The 14,880-nt window shown below is 43.3% G+C and overlaps 1 protein-coding gene across 1 annotated transcript in view; it reads right to left on the bottom strand.

Moving 5' to 3' along the window:
* The window catches only part of fut8b (fucosyltransferase 8b (alpha (1,6) fucosyltransferase)), an 86,738-nt gene extending 74,263 nt beyond the window's left edge, over window positions 1-12,475 (bottom strand). The window contains exon 1 of the mRNA XM_058614174.1: window positions 12,309-12,475. The gene's annotated coding sequence lies outside the window, so the exon portion shown is untranslated. The remainder of the gene's footprint in view (window positions 1-12,308) is intronic.
* Window positions 12,476-14,880: the final 2,405 nt, after the last annotated feature.

Raw genomic sequence — 14,880 nt, forward strand, 5'->3', positions numbered from 1 at the left:
AAGCAACCATTTGCAACAACTTTAGATAACTTATAATCGCAAACGTGCAGAAACTGATCAGGTGTGTAAAGGTGAAACGATGGGATCAGTGTAAATAACTTTCAAGGACAAAGGTATTGAAGAAAGTTAGTAAGGCTTGGTAAAGTGACTGCTTTGCAGCTGCTTGACAAGTGTTTTTAAGATAACCGTCTTCACTTTGGTTCTGGACAGAACCTGGGGTAATTCTGAATGTAGTGGTTTTTAATTAATAGTGAGCTATTCTGTTTGGAACAGGGTGCCTATGTTTAACATAGGAGTATGGTTCATAACACAATAGCTACTGTATGTGAAACTTATTTTCTAGTTTTGACACATCCAAAGGGCTTGAAGAGGGTTCTCTCAAGAACAAAGGCAGGGGCATGGGTGCAGTGTGGAGTCCTGGTGGGCGCTAGCAGCCCATGCTTCTAATCCCAGTTAAGACAACCCCACCAGGCAAGCCGACAGAAAGGAGATTGGTCCAGTGTTAGTGGAATTAAAGCAAAGCCTCTCCTCTGTTGTTATGCTAATCCACAAGACAATGATTATCTGCAGGGCAACATTGCCACGGTGCTAAACATGGCTCAAGAGTGCCTCAATTAGAACGCCAATAGCCAGAGGAGAGCAAAGACTCAGTGAGGCGGAGGATGCCACTATGAACGTAAAAAAAAGGGAGGCTGACTATCAGCAGAGGCGTTTTGTTTTTTCAACCGAGTGGATGGGTCAGAGTTCAACTTGAAGGGTAAGCTTACAGATGAAGCTCGACCCTCACAGCTTGACCTTGTCCAAGCCTGAGCCTCTCTCCATGCTGTAAAATCTTTCCCACTTTCCTACAAACACTGGGACAAGTACTTCAGCGGTGAACATTAATAAGTAATTAGCTCTCATAGCAAGGCCGGGTAGGTTATACTAGAATGGCTATAGGGTACCACTATGACTCTTGAAAACACTTCTCCATGCAGTGCATGTGGAGTGAGATGATGAGTAAGTTTGCCATACAGCGCTGCAGCTGACTTTGTTCTTCCTCTTATGTGTCAGCACAGCAGTTGGGGAGCTGTTTTTGTGTTTGTTTAAACATCAAGAGTTGGAGGACAACCATAACACTGGATTCATCTATAATAATCCTCAATTTACTCCGCAAAACAAAGTGAGGAGGCAAAGCCCTTGGTGGGTGTTTAAATCTCTTCACCGAGTTGGTGTGTCAACTTCAATTCTTCGCTGTCGTCACAAGATCAAAGAAATGAGAAAAACAGGCAACGGGAGGGAGTTTTGTTTCTAGAGCAGCTTGTCATGCAGTTACAGTTTACAAATGCATATTTGAAAACCTACCAGTGTGGTAGCACTGTTGTGGTGAAGGAATTTCGCCTGCGGTATTTTACACTGGTGTGCTGTGTGTGGTAATATTATTGCACACACACACCCACAATTGGGCATATGTACTGTAGGACTGAAGAGTAAGATCTATAGTTTTCAGACACCACAAGAGTCTTTTTTTGCTGCTTGTATCACTGTTGCTTGCTCTAAGGTCTGTTCCTTTCCATCCTGTATGTCTATTGTCTCCTTCATCGGTGCAAAATTGCACAATACTGGTTGAAAAGCATTTATGACATTCACCTTTACAACTGTATTTGGCTTCACAGTCATACTGCACCAGCATGAACTGTACTACGACTTACTGCTGGAGGGGGGTTTACCTCAACTGCTGAATGAGAGTCGAAGTGCACAGGAGCTGAAGTTGCAGCTCTATTCTTACTGTGACTGGCAGGTGATAAACACACGGACACTCGGCTTTGTTCTTGGGGAGTCTTGGCATTTACTTCAGCTCGGAACAGTTCATATTCAAGCCTGCTCGCTTTAAGTCTGCCCCTGTCGTCGGCTTTTCTCAAAAACATACCCTCACAGCTCGCTCTCTGTCACACGACTACTCACCAACACCAACCAGTTTACCAACCAATACATTTGCAAATGTTTCTGTCTGAATACTAGGTTGCGTCATGTCCAATCACATGTTTGTGATTGTTGCTCGCCATCCTCTGCAATTAGCTTATCGCTATCACAGTAGGGTCTGCACCAGCCCTATATTACATTACTTTACTTGTCATTTAGCAGACGCTTTTATCCAAAGCGACTTACAAGGGAATTGAGTACAACCTGCCAGGGGTAGAGTTGAACTTGCGACCATGAAGTCTTTTGCACACAGGTCTTAACCACTGAGCCACTCCACCCACAACAACTCACAAGTGTCTCCTTAACCATCGCCAACCAAGACAGACAAAACACATCCCAATGGTTGAGCCCCCCTCAGTAGTCTTTCACTTACTGTTAGGAATTTTTCATCGTTTTAAGTATGCGGTCAGTCACATTCTCTTCCTTTCTTCCAACGTGTCCTACAGCTTGGGCAGAATAAAATGTCTCGTACTGCTGTGTCATCTCATTGAGTCCTATTAGGGTCTCTTTTATCTGACTGGCATGTTGCTACTGCTCTCCCACACCGCAGTTGAAACTGAGGAGTTGGTCTGCCAAGCGGGCGCTCTAACGTCCCCTTTGCATTTATGGTTCTGGCATTAAGGAGCTATGGTGTTCTGAAGGATGGTACCATGATGACATACAGAGAAGTGGGAGGAGGTGGGGGGATGACACTGTGTGCTGCAGCAGCCCTGGGGCTACTTGACAGGCATGTTCCATGCAAATGGTCTCATGCTGGTTTGCCAAGGGCTTTACCAAAGGTGAATGCCAGTACTGCCACTCTCACAAATGCCAAAGAAGAACTGAGAGGCATCCGCAAGCTTGCAGAGGCAGCAGGATGCAAAAGCAGCCTTTGAATCCAACTGGGAGGTACAGTGAATACTGGGTGTGGGAAAAAGGACATTTTGGATCTGTATCTGACAGAAGCTTCTACATCATCTACAACATAGGAGAACATTTGTTTCCAAGATAGGATTTTACAAAGGCATTTGACAGAGGACAGGGGGCGACATGTGGCAAAGATAAAGAGGCAAAAACTGACAATTTTCGAGCAAACGCACAGCTCAAGTTAACATCAACATTATCGTTTCTGTGCACACAGGAATGCACAGCCTTTTCAGTTCAGTAATTATTTTTTTTAGAAGTGATGTGGAACTGCAAAATCAATTTGCCACTTTTTGATGGAAAGCTACTGGCAAACAATGTGGTCTGTCTCGCCTTAAGGGTAATACAAGTTACTTTTCACAAGACATGCACATTACTTACATGAACTACCCAAGCAACCTACAGACACCCACCATCTGCACTATGTGAAGGCAGAAAAATACGTATTGATGTCTCAGTATCAAAGAATTCAATATCTCTAAATGCACTGCGTGCAACACGAGCATTATAAATTCATTTTATAACTCAATCAATAACTGAAACACTGGGAATGAGACTTTTTCTGGTGCACAGCACTCCTTCATGCCAAGATATACCATTAAGCAACAAGAGACTGGATCTTACAGAGAGGTCCAATGAGAGACATTTCTACAATCATCCCCCCCGCCCGAAACACTGTCCATTTAGATAATATAACCATAAGTCTAGTCTACAAATACATTGCAACAGAACCAATTGTGCTGATGAATGTTTTATCCACATTTTGCTGATGTAGCTGTGTGATATCATCCCGTCTAGTTGGGTTGGCAAATTGAATGAATTTAAGTCAATACCCAGAGAATCGCAGAGAAGTCCATTCCTTTGGACCTCCATCGTCCCTCATTATGTGCAGATGTCTATCAAATTTAGGCTTATCCTGACAAAAACCTGCCTGGTGCTTTGCAGATGTCCTCAGTGAAATCCACCCACAGGTGTCTGAGCCATCTGAGCCCGGGAAAGATCTTCAAACAAGTCATCATCAGTTACTCTTATGAAAATCCTCAACATGTGGTGAACAATCCACACAAGGAGTAATTCTGCTATTCTCTCTTATAATTACTATTTTGTTGTCCTCACTTTACTTCAGCCTTCCTTCTCTGATTTGACTTCAGTTACTGATTTCCTTTATTTCCCATAGTGCTTTTCAACAACCCCCAGAGAAAGGGCCTGACAAGGTCAATGCTGCTAATTCACCTATGGGTTATAGACCTCTAAGAAGGGGGAAAAAGATTTATAACCGCCTTTGTTTGGTGAAGACCATTGTGTACGTCTAGGCTTTTGAGGCTACATATTGCATAAACTACTATTGTTGCCTGATTAAAAATGCATTTCCTCCAATGTAATGTTTAATGATTGGTTAAAGTGAAATTTGGGCTTGATAAATGCAGGGAAGAACAATATCACAACCTCTGCAGGAAGTAGGAAAAATACTATAAATAATTCAATCGTTCCATTACAAAGTTCTAATATTAATCACTATGACGTGCACTTCCCAAGAAAATGCAGTTGGGAGTGCCGAGTGCTCTTTGATCTGTGCTCTCCAGTCATTTCACACAGAGGACAGAGTGCCAAAGGTTCCAAAGATCCTTGCACCTTCATATGAGAACGCTTATCTTTGGAGTCTGCCCAGTGGTTGTATGTGTCTGTATTGCATGACAGCAGATCATGTTGTATATTCACAGTGTGGCTGCTGTGTCATTGCTACCCTGTCGTTATCCTGAGTGCAATGCTTGACCAGGTGACAGGACTCCTGCGACGGAAATCCAATCAGGCCAATCCACTATGATCCCACACAATCCTCTCAGCCGGCGGCCTACACATCAGCCATCAGTAACACATACTGCCCATGCCACACACACTCTTACAATTAAGTCTTTGATAGTTATTGAGATGGACACATGCACATTAACCACCTCACCTCCTGTGAACTTGGGACAGGCATTATGGGTGCTTAGTACTCAGTGAAACACAGTTCCTTTCAGCAGCTAGGAGTACAAAATGTAGACAACCCTCCATTCTGACCTTTCATGGAGGTCACAGAGATGAATTTACCCCTTAGGTATCAATAGTAAAACACAAACACGCCACCCCCACCATGGCAAACAAACCCTCCAGAATGCTGGAATGAAAACACTGGCATTAATAGCCCCCTGCCAGTGAGAATAATAATACAGGCCTTTCATTGTGGTCCAGGTCCCACTTTCCAGGGGCCCTGGGGTTCAACCCTCTCTGGATCTGAGTGGAGGTCGTATGGAGGCCAGCAAGTTCTGGGCAGCACTGGATCAGATACCACTGGGGTAAATGGAGGCCATTCAATAATTTCTCTGTGTGTGGGAGGAGGTGGAGTTGCTGCTAGGAAATGTGGGTTCCTGTTGAAAACAGAATAATATCCACAAACCCCCCTATGTTCAGGTAGCTATGTCCCTGTCACACATCATATCTACCCAGTGGGAGTGGGAAATGCACCCATTCTGTCAAATGAGCTCATAGTTGTTCTTTTCTATTCGCATGTGAGTCTTTGAGTGACTGTGCCCTCTGTGTTCTGGCTGCAGAATGAATTTGGGCTATTGTCACTGTGATCTTAATGGCCAGCATCTGGCTTTCTGGCTCTTTTTTATTTTTCTGGGGTGGGGAGAATGGGGGGCAGTGCAGGGAAAGAGGTGGGTGATCTGACTGCTTGTGCCTCAAGCTGTGCAGCTGTCCCAATTACTACCTCTCTCTTCTCTCCTAATTTCCCCTCCATATGCCTCTGCCTTTTCTGCACACCAAATCTCTGTCCCGTCCATCCGTGGCAGCCACTATTACGTGTACTTTCAGGGAGCTGCCATACTAGAGAGAGCCCTTAAGAGACTGAAGTAGGCTTCCATTCTGTTTTAAGTCAGATGCCGTGGTGTACTTAAGACTCAGACAGTGCAGTATCTTGTCAGGCAGCTGAGGATTCTTAGCAGCATCCTTGAATCCCTTCAGCCCTCCATGTCTGCTCTGATCCTGGCCTGAGCTGTGGATTCAGAGGGGCTCACATGACAGTTTGATGGGCCATGGGCATCAAACATCAGGAGACTTTATAGGAAGGTTTGGTTGCCAGGATGCAGGTGGGCTGATTGTGTGGCACAGTAAGCCACATAGCAACTTTTGAAGAGCTGAAAATTTGCAGTGTGTCATACCCATGTGGGTTCAGTTCCTCATAGAGAGGAGGTGCCACAAACTCCACTGCATAATTATTTCCTATCATCTTAGTGCTAAGCATTTACACAGTCACAGTCAAAGCCTGGCAAAAACAGTATATAAAAGTATATATAATACAAAAGAGGCTGAGACAGGAGGATGTGCAACAACGGGCAGTTAAGTGACGCTTTTTGAAGGAAGAAAAAACATGACAGAAATGAAACGATGTCTGTAGATGGGCACATGCCTATTTCTGGATAGCTTCAGTGAGCCAAGTGGAAATGTTGTATGACCCATCTCCCGAGTCAGGCTGCAGCAGCCATAACGCCACAAGAGAGAGCAAAAGCAGGCACACATAAGTGAGTGCACTGCAGCCCGGGTTGCTATCCTGCAGGGCCAAACAAAGGTTGGGTTGCATAGTCTTTGAGAGGACATCCAGGTCAAAGTGTCTGACAGGTCACAAAAACAGTAACAGGGACGTTGCACATTCAGAGCTAAACCTTAACCCAAACCCAGCTGTGTGGCTATGGCATTGCGAGATCTCTATCTAATTCCTACACAAATCCTATCTGATGCCATGTGGCTATGAGGCCAAGCTCATATTGTGTCTGTCTGACTGAATTATTTTCCTTTCATCCACCCCGTCTTTACACATTCAAGACAGGTAGACAGGCTGCAAGACATATGTACAGACCTGCTGGGGGCCTTTTCTTTCCCTGCTGCTGGAGAATGCTATCTGCCTGGATCAGACTAGCCTTCTCCAGTTGAGCTCCATCACCCTCATGGCCCAACCCACTTTTCTCCATGGAAACCTGCCCCACACTCACCCTGTGATTGGCTCGTATGATCACTAGACAGACACTCTGTCTTACAATACAGATAATAATGGCCCTTTGGCAGGATGAGAGTGATGGCACAACAGCCTTTTTCCTACAGATTTTGCCCTTTAGAAAGACTGCATTCTGCAAGCTTATGAAGCAAGAGGTTAGTGCAGTACACAACCTGCCAGTGGTTCGCTCTAAGGTTCGGATTCTAATGTGCAGGACATCATTAAGGCTCTCCGGTTATTAACATCGTAAGAGCTTAGTGATTATTTTAATATCTTTTCACTTGTTCTTTTCAAAGCCAAGAAGACAGAGGAGAGAGAAAACAGACACCAAACACTAGTCTCAGATGATAAATGCCAGCAAAATGCCAACAGTGGACACACTGCAATTGTTCACTGAACCATAAGCATTAACCAGCTATTCTTTATCTTTCTTGTCTTGACAGACAAAATATAAGAAACTATGGCTTGTAAACGAGTGGGTGTCTATGTGTCCATGCACTATAATTCCAATCTTAATCTTAACAGGAACAAAAAAAAAAGGCTCTTTTTCATGACTTCTGCTCTCTTTATATACATTGTTTGAAATTTGGGAGATGACATATGCAACAGGGAGATTAACAGTGCTAACAACACAGTGCTACCACATGAGCCTTTCCAATTTAGTACAATTGTTCCTGGAGCTCACGACAAGCACTGCCATGTTTTCCCTTCTCTGTTCAATGTTCTTTGTGTTTATAGAAGCAGAACCAAAAACTAGAAACATGTCTTCAAAATGAGTTGTTTGTTTCCTCCACAGCTCTATTCAGCCTTCTCTTCTCATCCGCCTGACGTTCTCAGGGGGAAAAGTGATATATCTGGGACAACAGGGTGCAAAAAGGGGACGTATATACACAGCACACTGAAGCCAATATCAAGCATTACACACACATACACTGTACACTGAGCCAAAACACTGTGATGCTTGAAATTAGAATGTTTTTTCATGCAAACACAGGCCCTTGCTGTGCAGGTGACAGGCTGGTAGTGCAGACAGCACAGAAAAGAAAAACAAATTCAACTGCTATTTTAAATAAAACTCGACTTGGCTAAACCAAAATGCAGCCGCGGTGCTAACCACATGCGAAACGTGCCCAATGTTAAGCACAGATGAAAATGCGAGGTAAGTGGCTGCCCATTTTTTGCTCACCGCACTGCATCTAACCTCTTTGGCAGAGCAACACTAATATGTTTAATGAACTCATTAGTGAAAAATGAAGACAGACAGTGGCATGAAACACAGAAGGTGGAAGCACAAAGGGCAGAGAGAGAGAGAGAGAGAGAGAGAGAGGGAGAGGGGTGGGGAGGTGAGAAAAATGGATCAGCTCAAGAGAGCGAGCTCTCGAGAAAGCACAGTCTCTTGTATTATAAATGTGGTAACATGTGTTACATGGTAGGAAATGCTACATTTGTCCAACGCAATCAACTCACCAAAGATGTGCAACACAGTCCCAGAGGCTTTCTGCAGAAAACTTTAAACCTGCCATGTGAATTTCAAGGTTTAGTCTGAGCGTTATCACTACCATTGGATTTAAGTGCTTCATCAAAAATTACACAGCCTGAAATGAACTGCTCTAAGGTTATTATTCGCACTTGGCTGACATAAATGGGTCCACACATGGCTATGCCTATTGATTCCAAAAATGGCAAAGCCCGGATCAAAGCAAATTGTTTCCAAAGCGTGAGTCACTTTGCCATGTGTAAAATAATTGGCTCCTGACAGTTAAGAGCAGTTCATATTCAAAGAGGCATCAGTTCCTGCCACTGGAATCCAACACCCAGCTCTCCTGCTGTGGCATAGACCGCTGTCACTGCAATATATATGGCTGTTTACTTATTCATGAACGGATTTGGGCGACTAATTCAGTCTATCTACTTCCAGTTACCATGGCTGACTTTATTAGATAACATTAATGATGCATTAGTTGTCCATAGGTGTTAGATTTCTCCCTTGTCAGCAACTACAATTCAAATGAGAGCACAATGGATCACGGCTGCGTGTGGATCGAAACTTGGGGATGATTGTGGCGCGATACAACACCATAAGCCAATATTTAACTGTCAGAAAATGTGCTGTCGACAAGGAGAAATGTCTCATTATGCGTCGCAGACATTAACTGATATGAAATATCACAGTTAAGCCAAAAAAAAAAAAGGAAAAAAGAGAGCCATTGTTCATCCATATCACAAATCAAGTTTTGGAGACAACAATATATATGTTGCACTTATTTCTTCTTCAATCTGCGATATGTTGTGTTGAAACAGACTAAAAAGTGGCTTAGAATCTGCTGGGGGGGGGGGGTTTTATATGCTTTGATTTTCACTAAATCTATATACAATATTATATCAACTGGTGGCACCTTTTTTTTTACCACAGTATGAACACATACATGTAGAGCCAGGCAAAAAACAAGTTTCACAATATTATGTTCTCTAACAGCACTATGGCAAAATGATATAAATTAGTATATACTGTTTAGACGGTGCACAAACACTTTGAATGTAATATTAATTGCTGTTTCACTGCTTAACCAATGTTTGCTTTCTGCCAGTAAGACACTTCAAACCACAGAAACAGCAGGCAGGATAACTGGAAAAAATACTTGACTGCTGCGGTTTATCCACAGGTTGTTCAAATACTAATGTTTTGGCACTGCAGCGCTCTGTCTTTAGTTCCTTTCATTAGAGGAACATGAACAGACACACTTGTTTCAGACACTAGAGTCGACCTCAGGAAATATCTCCATTTCTGAAACCTTGTTTTGTTACTTGCGTTGTCTGCCTCATTCTTTTTTTCTTTTAAGTATTTTCTTTTTTAGATTTCTTTGTAGGAAGTTGCAGTTAGTGCTGGAGTAGCAATAATTCCACCAAAGGAACTTTCTCTCTCCCTCCCTCTCTCTCTGAAGTGCCCTGTGACTGGTCAGAGCCTCAATCATGCTACAGCTTTAGTTATGATCCTGTGAATGGAGCCTGGAGAAGATCGCTTGATTTACATAACGCAGAAGGACACCGAGTGGGTTTCCAAAAGCCTGTTCTATGGGCAATTTCCGATTTGTGCATAAAATCACCTGAGTGGAAACACAGAAAATAAAGTTTTACTTTGCTTTTAAGGTAAATGCAAATAAGTGCAATGGAAACGGAGTCGGCGAATAAAAGTGGACATTTAGAAATCAAAGTAGCAGAAACTGTGGATGCAGTCAGTGAGAGAGGAAAACCCCCCAACATTCCTCCACTCCTCCAGTGCAAGAGTCAAATATTACTTCAGTAAAAGATGAAAGCAGCAACAAAATGCCACCATAAACAGCTGCTGGTGCTCTTAATTCATCAAGTTTCACTTAGCTGGCCTTCATTCTGTCGTGACGCAGACATTTGTGCCTTCCGCTGCATATCTCAGCGAACTATCTGTCAATATAAGCTTTACAGCAGTTGATAAAAACACACACAAAATGAGCATTTTCTTTTCATCTGTGATGAATTTCAAAGGATGACCTAGCTACTGTTACATCTGTCCAGGGCCTACAGATGAAATTAGCTTATGCCCGCCCCACACTAGAGGATAATTTAGTCCCGATCTGGCCTTCCGATTTTAGGCTGATCTGAACAGATTATCTGGTCAGATTCTCCTTTAGCGTGAGGGGTTAACAGACGCAATTGAACGTCATTGGGCGCATCAGAGTCTTTCCTGATTTCAAACTGTAAGAATTAAACATGTCTGACATTTACGACTTCACAGTGATTGGGGAGCGTGAGCAGAACCCCACAATAACCAATTACAGCGAGTTAAGCATCGTCTCAACCGTGACTTCATCCACCTTTTTTTCCGCGTTTCTCAGCACAAAACATCACATTTATATATTATTAAGTCACGTTAAATCACACAAGTTTCTGCGAGATCCCAAATCCCTGGCCTCTCCTTTCCTTTGTGAGTAAACAAAGGTGTGGTCCTGCGTCGTGACTGGATCGTCTAGCCTAGCCTGTGCTTCCTCTGGATGAAAAATCGGTTACATAGTTCGTTGCGTCTGTGGTCTCCCGCATTGTTAAAATCACGTCAGATTTGGAAATCCCTCTAGTGTAGGGGCAGGCGCAAGTCTTGCGAGTGTACAGGAATGTTTAACCGTTGTGCCAGTGAGAGTCTCTCAATCACAACAATAACAAAAGACTTGGTTTGATGACATAGGGAAGGAGTGTGTGTGACTGTGGGAACTGTCGTCTTGTTGTTTGGCAGCAGAACGTGCAGCCAACAGCACGGAGTAGTCGTGATCCAAACAACAAGACAACAACACACTGGCTAACTAGTCTCACTCAGATGTTCCATACGGGGTTTGCTTTGAGACGTTAAGCAGATGACATCGTGAAAAGGTGACCAGAATTGAACGGTCCATTGTATTACATTATGAATGTGGATTTCTTAGAGTGTTTTTGTTTCATCTTCAACAAAATTGGTCATTATAGTCGTTATTTTGAAGCGGATAAACAAAAGAAATCTGAGCTACAGTCAACACAGAGCCACAAACAGTGTCTGTAGATGATGAGGATGGATGCTGCCATCTATATCATCATAAGCGTTGTAAAGTGTGGGTGTGAGGAGGGGATGAGGATGAGGATGAAGAGGAGGAGGCACATCCCTCTGGCTCTCCCGATGCTGCTGCTGCTGTGACGAAGGTGACACACCAAAACTCACACATGACAACCACAGTGACGCATTATATGCACTTATTATACACTAGCAATACATCGGGAGAACGCAAACAAACGCACGCCTCTCGAAGACCAATCCCTGGCACGCAGGTGCCGCACAAGCAGTGCACTGAGGCTGCAATACAAGCGGCGCTGTCTTTATGTTTCCATGGTGTGTTTGAGGGTGGAGGTCAAACAAATCTATCACAACACTCAACCGGTGCCAACAACTCATTAATGCCAGCAGAACACAAACGCAGCTAGCTAACAGGCTACACGCTTCACGCTTCTAGCACTGGCTGTTGACGCCTTTAGCCTTTTCATGAAAAAAAAAAAAACCCCGGCCACATTATCCCACTTTAATGGCCGTTCACTCGCACCAGAACCGGGTTGCGCCCGGAGCTTTCAGGCTGTGGTTTTCGCGGCGTCCGCCACACGGACCACAACTGTTTTGGGCACTTGCCTTTTGACAACGCGGCAAAGAGAGGGCGCAGCGGAGTGAAGCACACACAGCCACCCGGAGGAAGACAGTTTCATCCGAGGAACGACTCGGATATAACGGACCAGACGTTCCCCACCAACCGCGCCGTTATTTGTTCACGGGCGACGCAGTCAACAGGCCGAGATGTAGCGGGAGCTGAGCTCCGTAGCTTCCAACATTCCATTTTCCACCACGGCGGTTTAAATCATGACCTACCTGGACTTGATTCGGCGGCTTCCAGCGGCCACGGAGGAACGTTGCTCCCGGGGAAGTGATTAGAAAGACTTCGGCGTCGGAGACGCGAGAGGGAGAGCAGCGGGATCAGAGAACACGGCAGTCGAGGCTGCTCTGTGGGGATCTGCCTGGACGGCCGGTGTCAACACACACCTCAGAGGGAGACACTTGACGTCCGGTCACGGTTTTTCAAAGTAAGACTCCGCGTTGTACCTGCTCACATACAGATTCTGCTTTACAGCGTCAGTGTTTATTGTAGCTATAATGATTACACCTCGTTTTACTGTTACCCAGAAGGTTCTTCAATGACTATAACAGATATATAACACCATAAATAATGAATACACTGTACATTTACACTGTTTTGTGAGATATACCTAATCTTAATGTAAATTAAGTTATACACACTTCATTGTGTTTCGTTATTGTATATAATATTACAGGTTTTAAATTATTTCTGTTTTTATTATGTTAAAATACTTCCATTTGATTATACTGTATGTCAACATGTTCAGAATGACAATAAAGAAGCTGTGACACTTAAACCGGGATTTCTGAAATCTTATTTATCCTGTATATTGTTGATATCTGTTTACATTATATATTCTATTCCTATTTATTCATTCATTTATTTATTTATATATATATTCTATATACAACCTCAATGCTGTATCGCTTTGGATATCAATAAAGCTACATCTAACCTTATCGTATACTATATAAAATGACCAAAGTATTAGTCACTGATAACTTATTTAAACTAGTAACATAGTATGTTATGATAAATAATTTTAAAACAAAACATTTTCTTTGTTAGTAAACGCGCCGGGTGTGAGATTTTGAACCGTCATTTATTTTGGAGGGGTAATGTGGTGCTTCCTGACTGTGGCCGGCTCTCGCTGTGCGTCTTGACGGTGGCAGATGCAGAGTCTGGTGGGAGTTGGATGGAGTGGAAGCTGCAGTGCGCGCACCAGTGTCAGGTTGTTGTACTGCAGTCGGGTTCATATACACACAGACAGACCCGGTGCCACTGAGGCATCAGAGGGCGCGACCCCCCCTCTCTTCCTCCCTCCCTCCCTCCCTCACCCCCTCCCTCCTTCACGCTCCCTCACTCCCTCCCTCCCCCCGACGGATGACACTCTCTTCGACCTTCAGACTGTAGCACATGCAGCATCAGTGCAGGGAGAGGCAGAGCCTGCATCCCACAAAGCTACTTCCATCAATCCTCACTCATATCAAAAGTGATAGTGTTACTGCTCCCAGCAGAGCTGCTGCTGCTGCTGCTGCTGCTGCTGCTGCTCTCACCTGATTCCACCTCTTACAGATTTCATTCCCCCAACATAACCAGCATTCCCCTCTCATTGTTTTTATTTAACCAGGGAAAATCCCATTGAGATTTAAGAACTTCTTTTTCAAGGGAGTCCTGGCCGAGTACAAATATTTTCTTACATTAAGTACAAAATTCATGTATCTGTACTCTACTTTGTTATTTGTATTTCCAGCAACTTGTACTTTTCTAGTCCTGATGAGCTGCTTTACACTATAGTTTGACATTAACACACTGCAACATGGGTTAAGTGTCTTGCTCAAGGATACATAATAGACTAGCAGAGTCAGGAATTGAACCCACAACCTTCCAGTAGAAAGACACCTCACTCTACCGGTGATCCACCATGGCTCAATCTTGGTCCCTCATGTTTTTATAACACTTTTTAATATCAGAAAATCACGTTTGATACTTAAGTACAGTAAATGTCATATTTTTTAAGACTTTTACTTAAGTAAAATATTATAAAAAGTGACTTCAAGTCATTTTCTGGTAAGATACTTTTGTCTCCACAAGCGGGAGACAAACAAAAAATATACGGAACTCTCAGTTTGGATATGAATGCGCTCAGAGAAATGAACTTAGTTTTCAGTCTATCAGCAGAATGGACAAATGCCCCTTTTTTACCCAATTCAGTGCGGGCGTATGGAACAGAAAGCAACAAATGAGTACGGATCAGCACTTCTCTGTGCAATTAAGGTACAAATGTAGGTAGGCAGTCGTCTGAGTATTGCCTTACACCGTGTATACATATATATATATATATATATATATATATATATATATATATTTATATATGATATGAAAGGGTAGCAGTGAGTGATCCTTCAGGTGGTCAGAGCATTTGACTGATAAGAGAAACCAAGCAGCTCTGATTCATCCATCCCGATAAAAACTTGGCTCATGATGGAATGTGAGTCTAGACAGATAAATCAAAGGTAGCCAGCATTTATTTTTCACCACAGAGATTCATAGGACGTGTCATTTCTTTTTTTTCTTTTTTTTTATTTTATTTCCAAATTCTGACGTTAATATCTCACACTTGTCGATCGATCGGCATCAGCGTGTGTGGTTTGTGGTACAAATAATTTAGTCCCGGAGAGTTTAACGTCCAACCACACAATTTCAGGGTTAGTTGTAATAACTGAGTAGAGTGTGTATTTCTATTCATGTGTGTGTAATCATCACATTGTGGGGACCAGTATTGTAATGTAACAAAGTACAAAT

This window comes from Solea solea, chromosome 17, assembly GCF_958295425.1.
Source record: "Solea solea chromosome 17, fSolSol10.1, whole genome shotgun sequence".
NCBI classification, from domain to species: Eukaryota; Metazoa; Chordata; class Actinopteri; order Pleuronectiformes; family Soleidae; genus Solea; species Solea solea.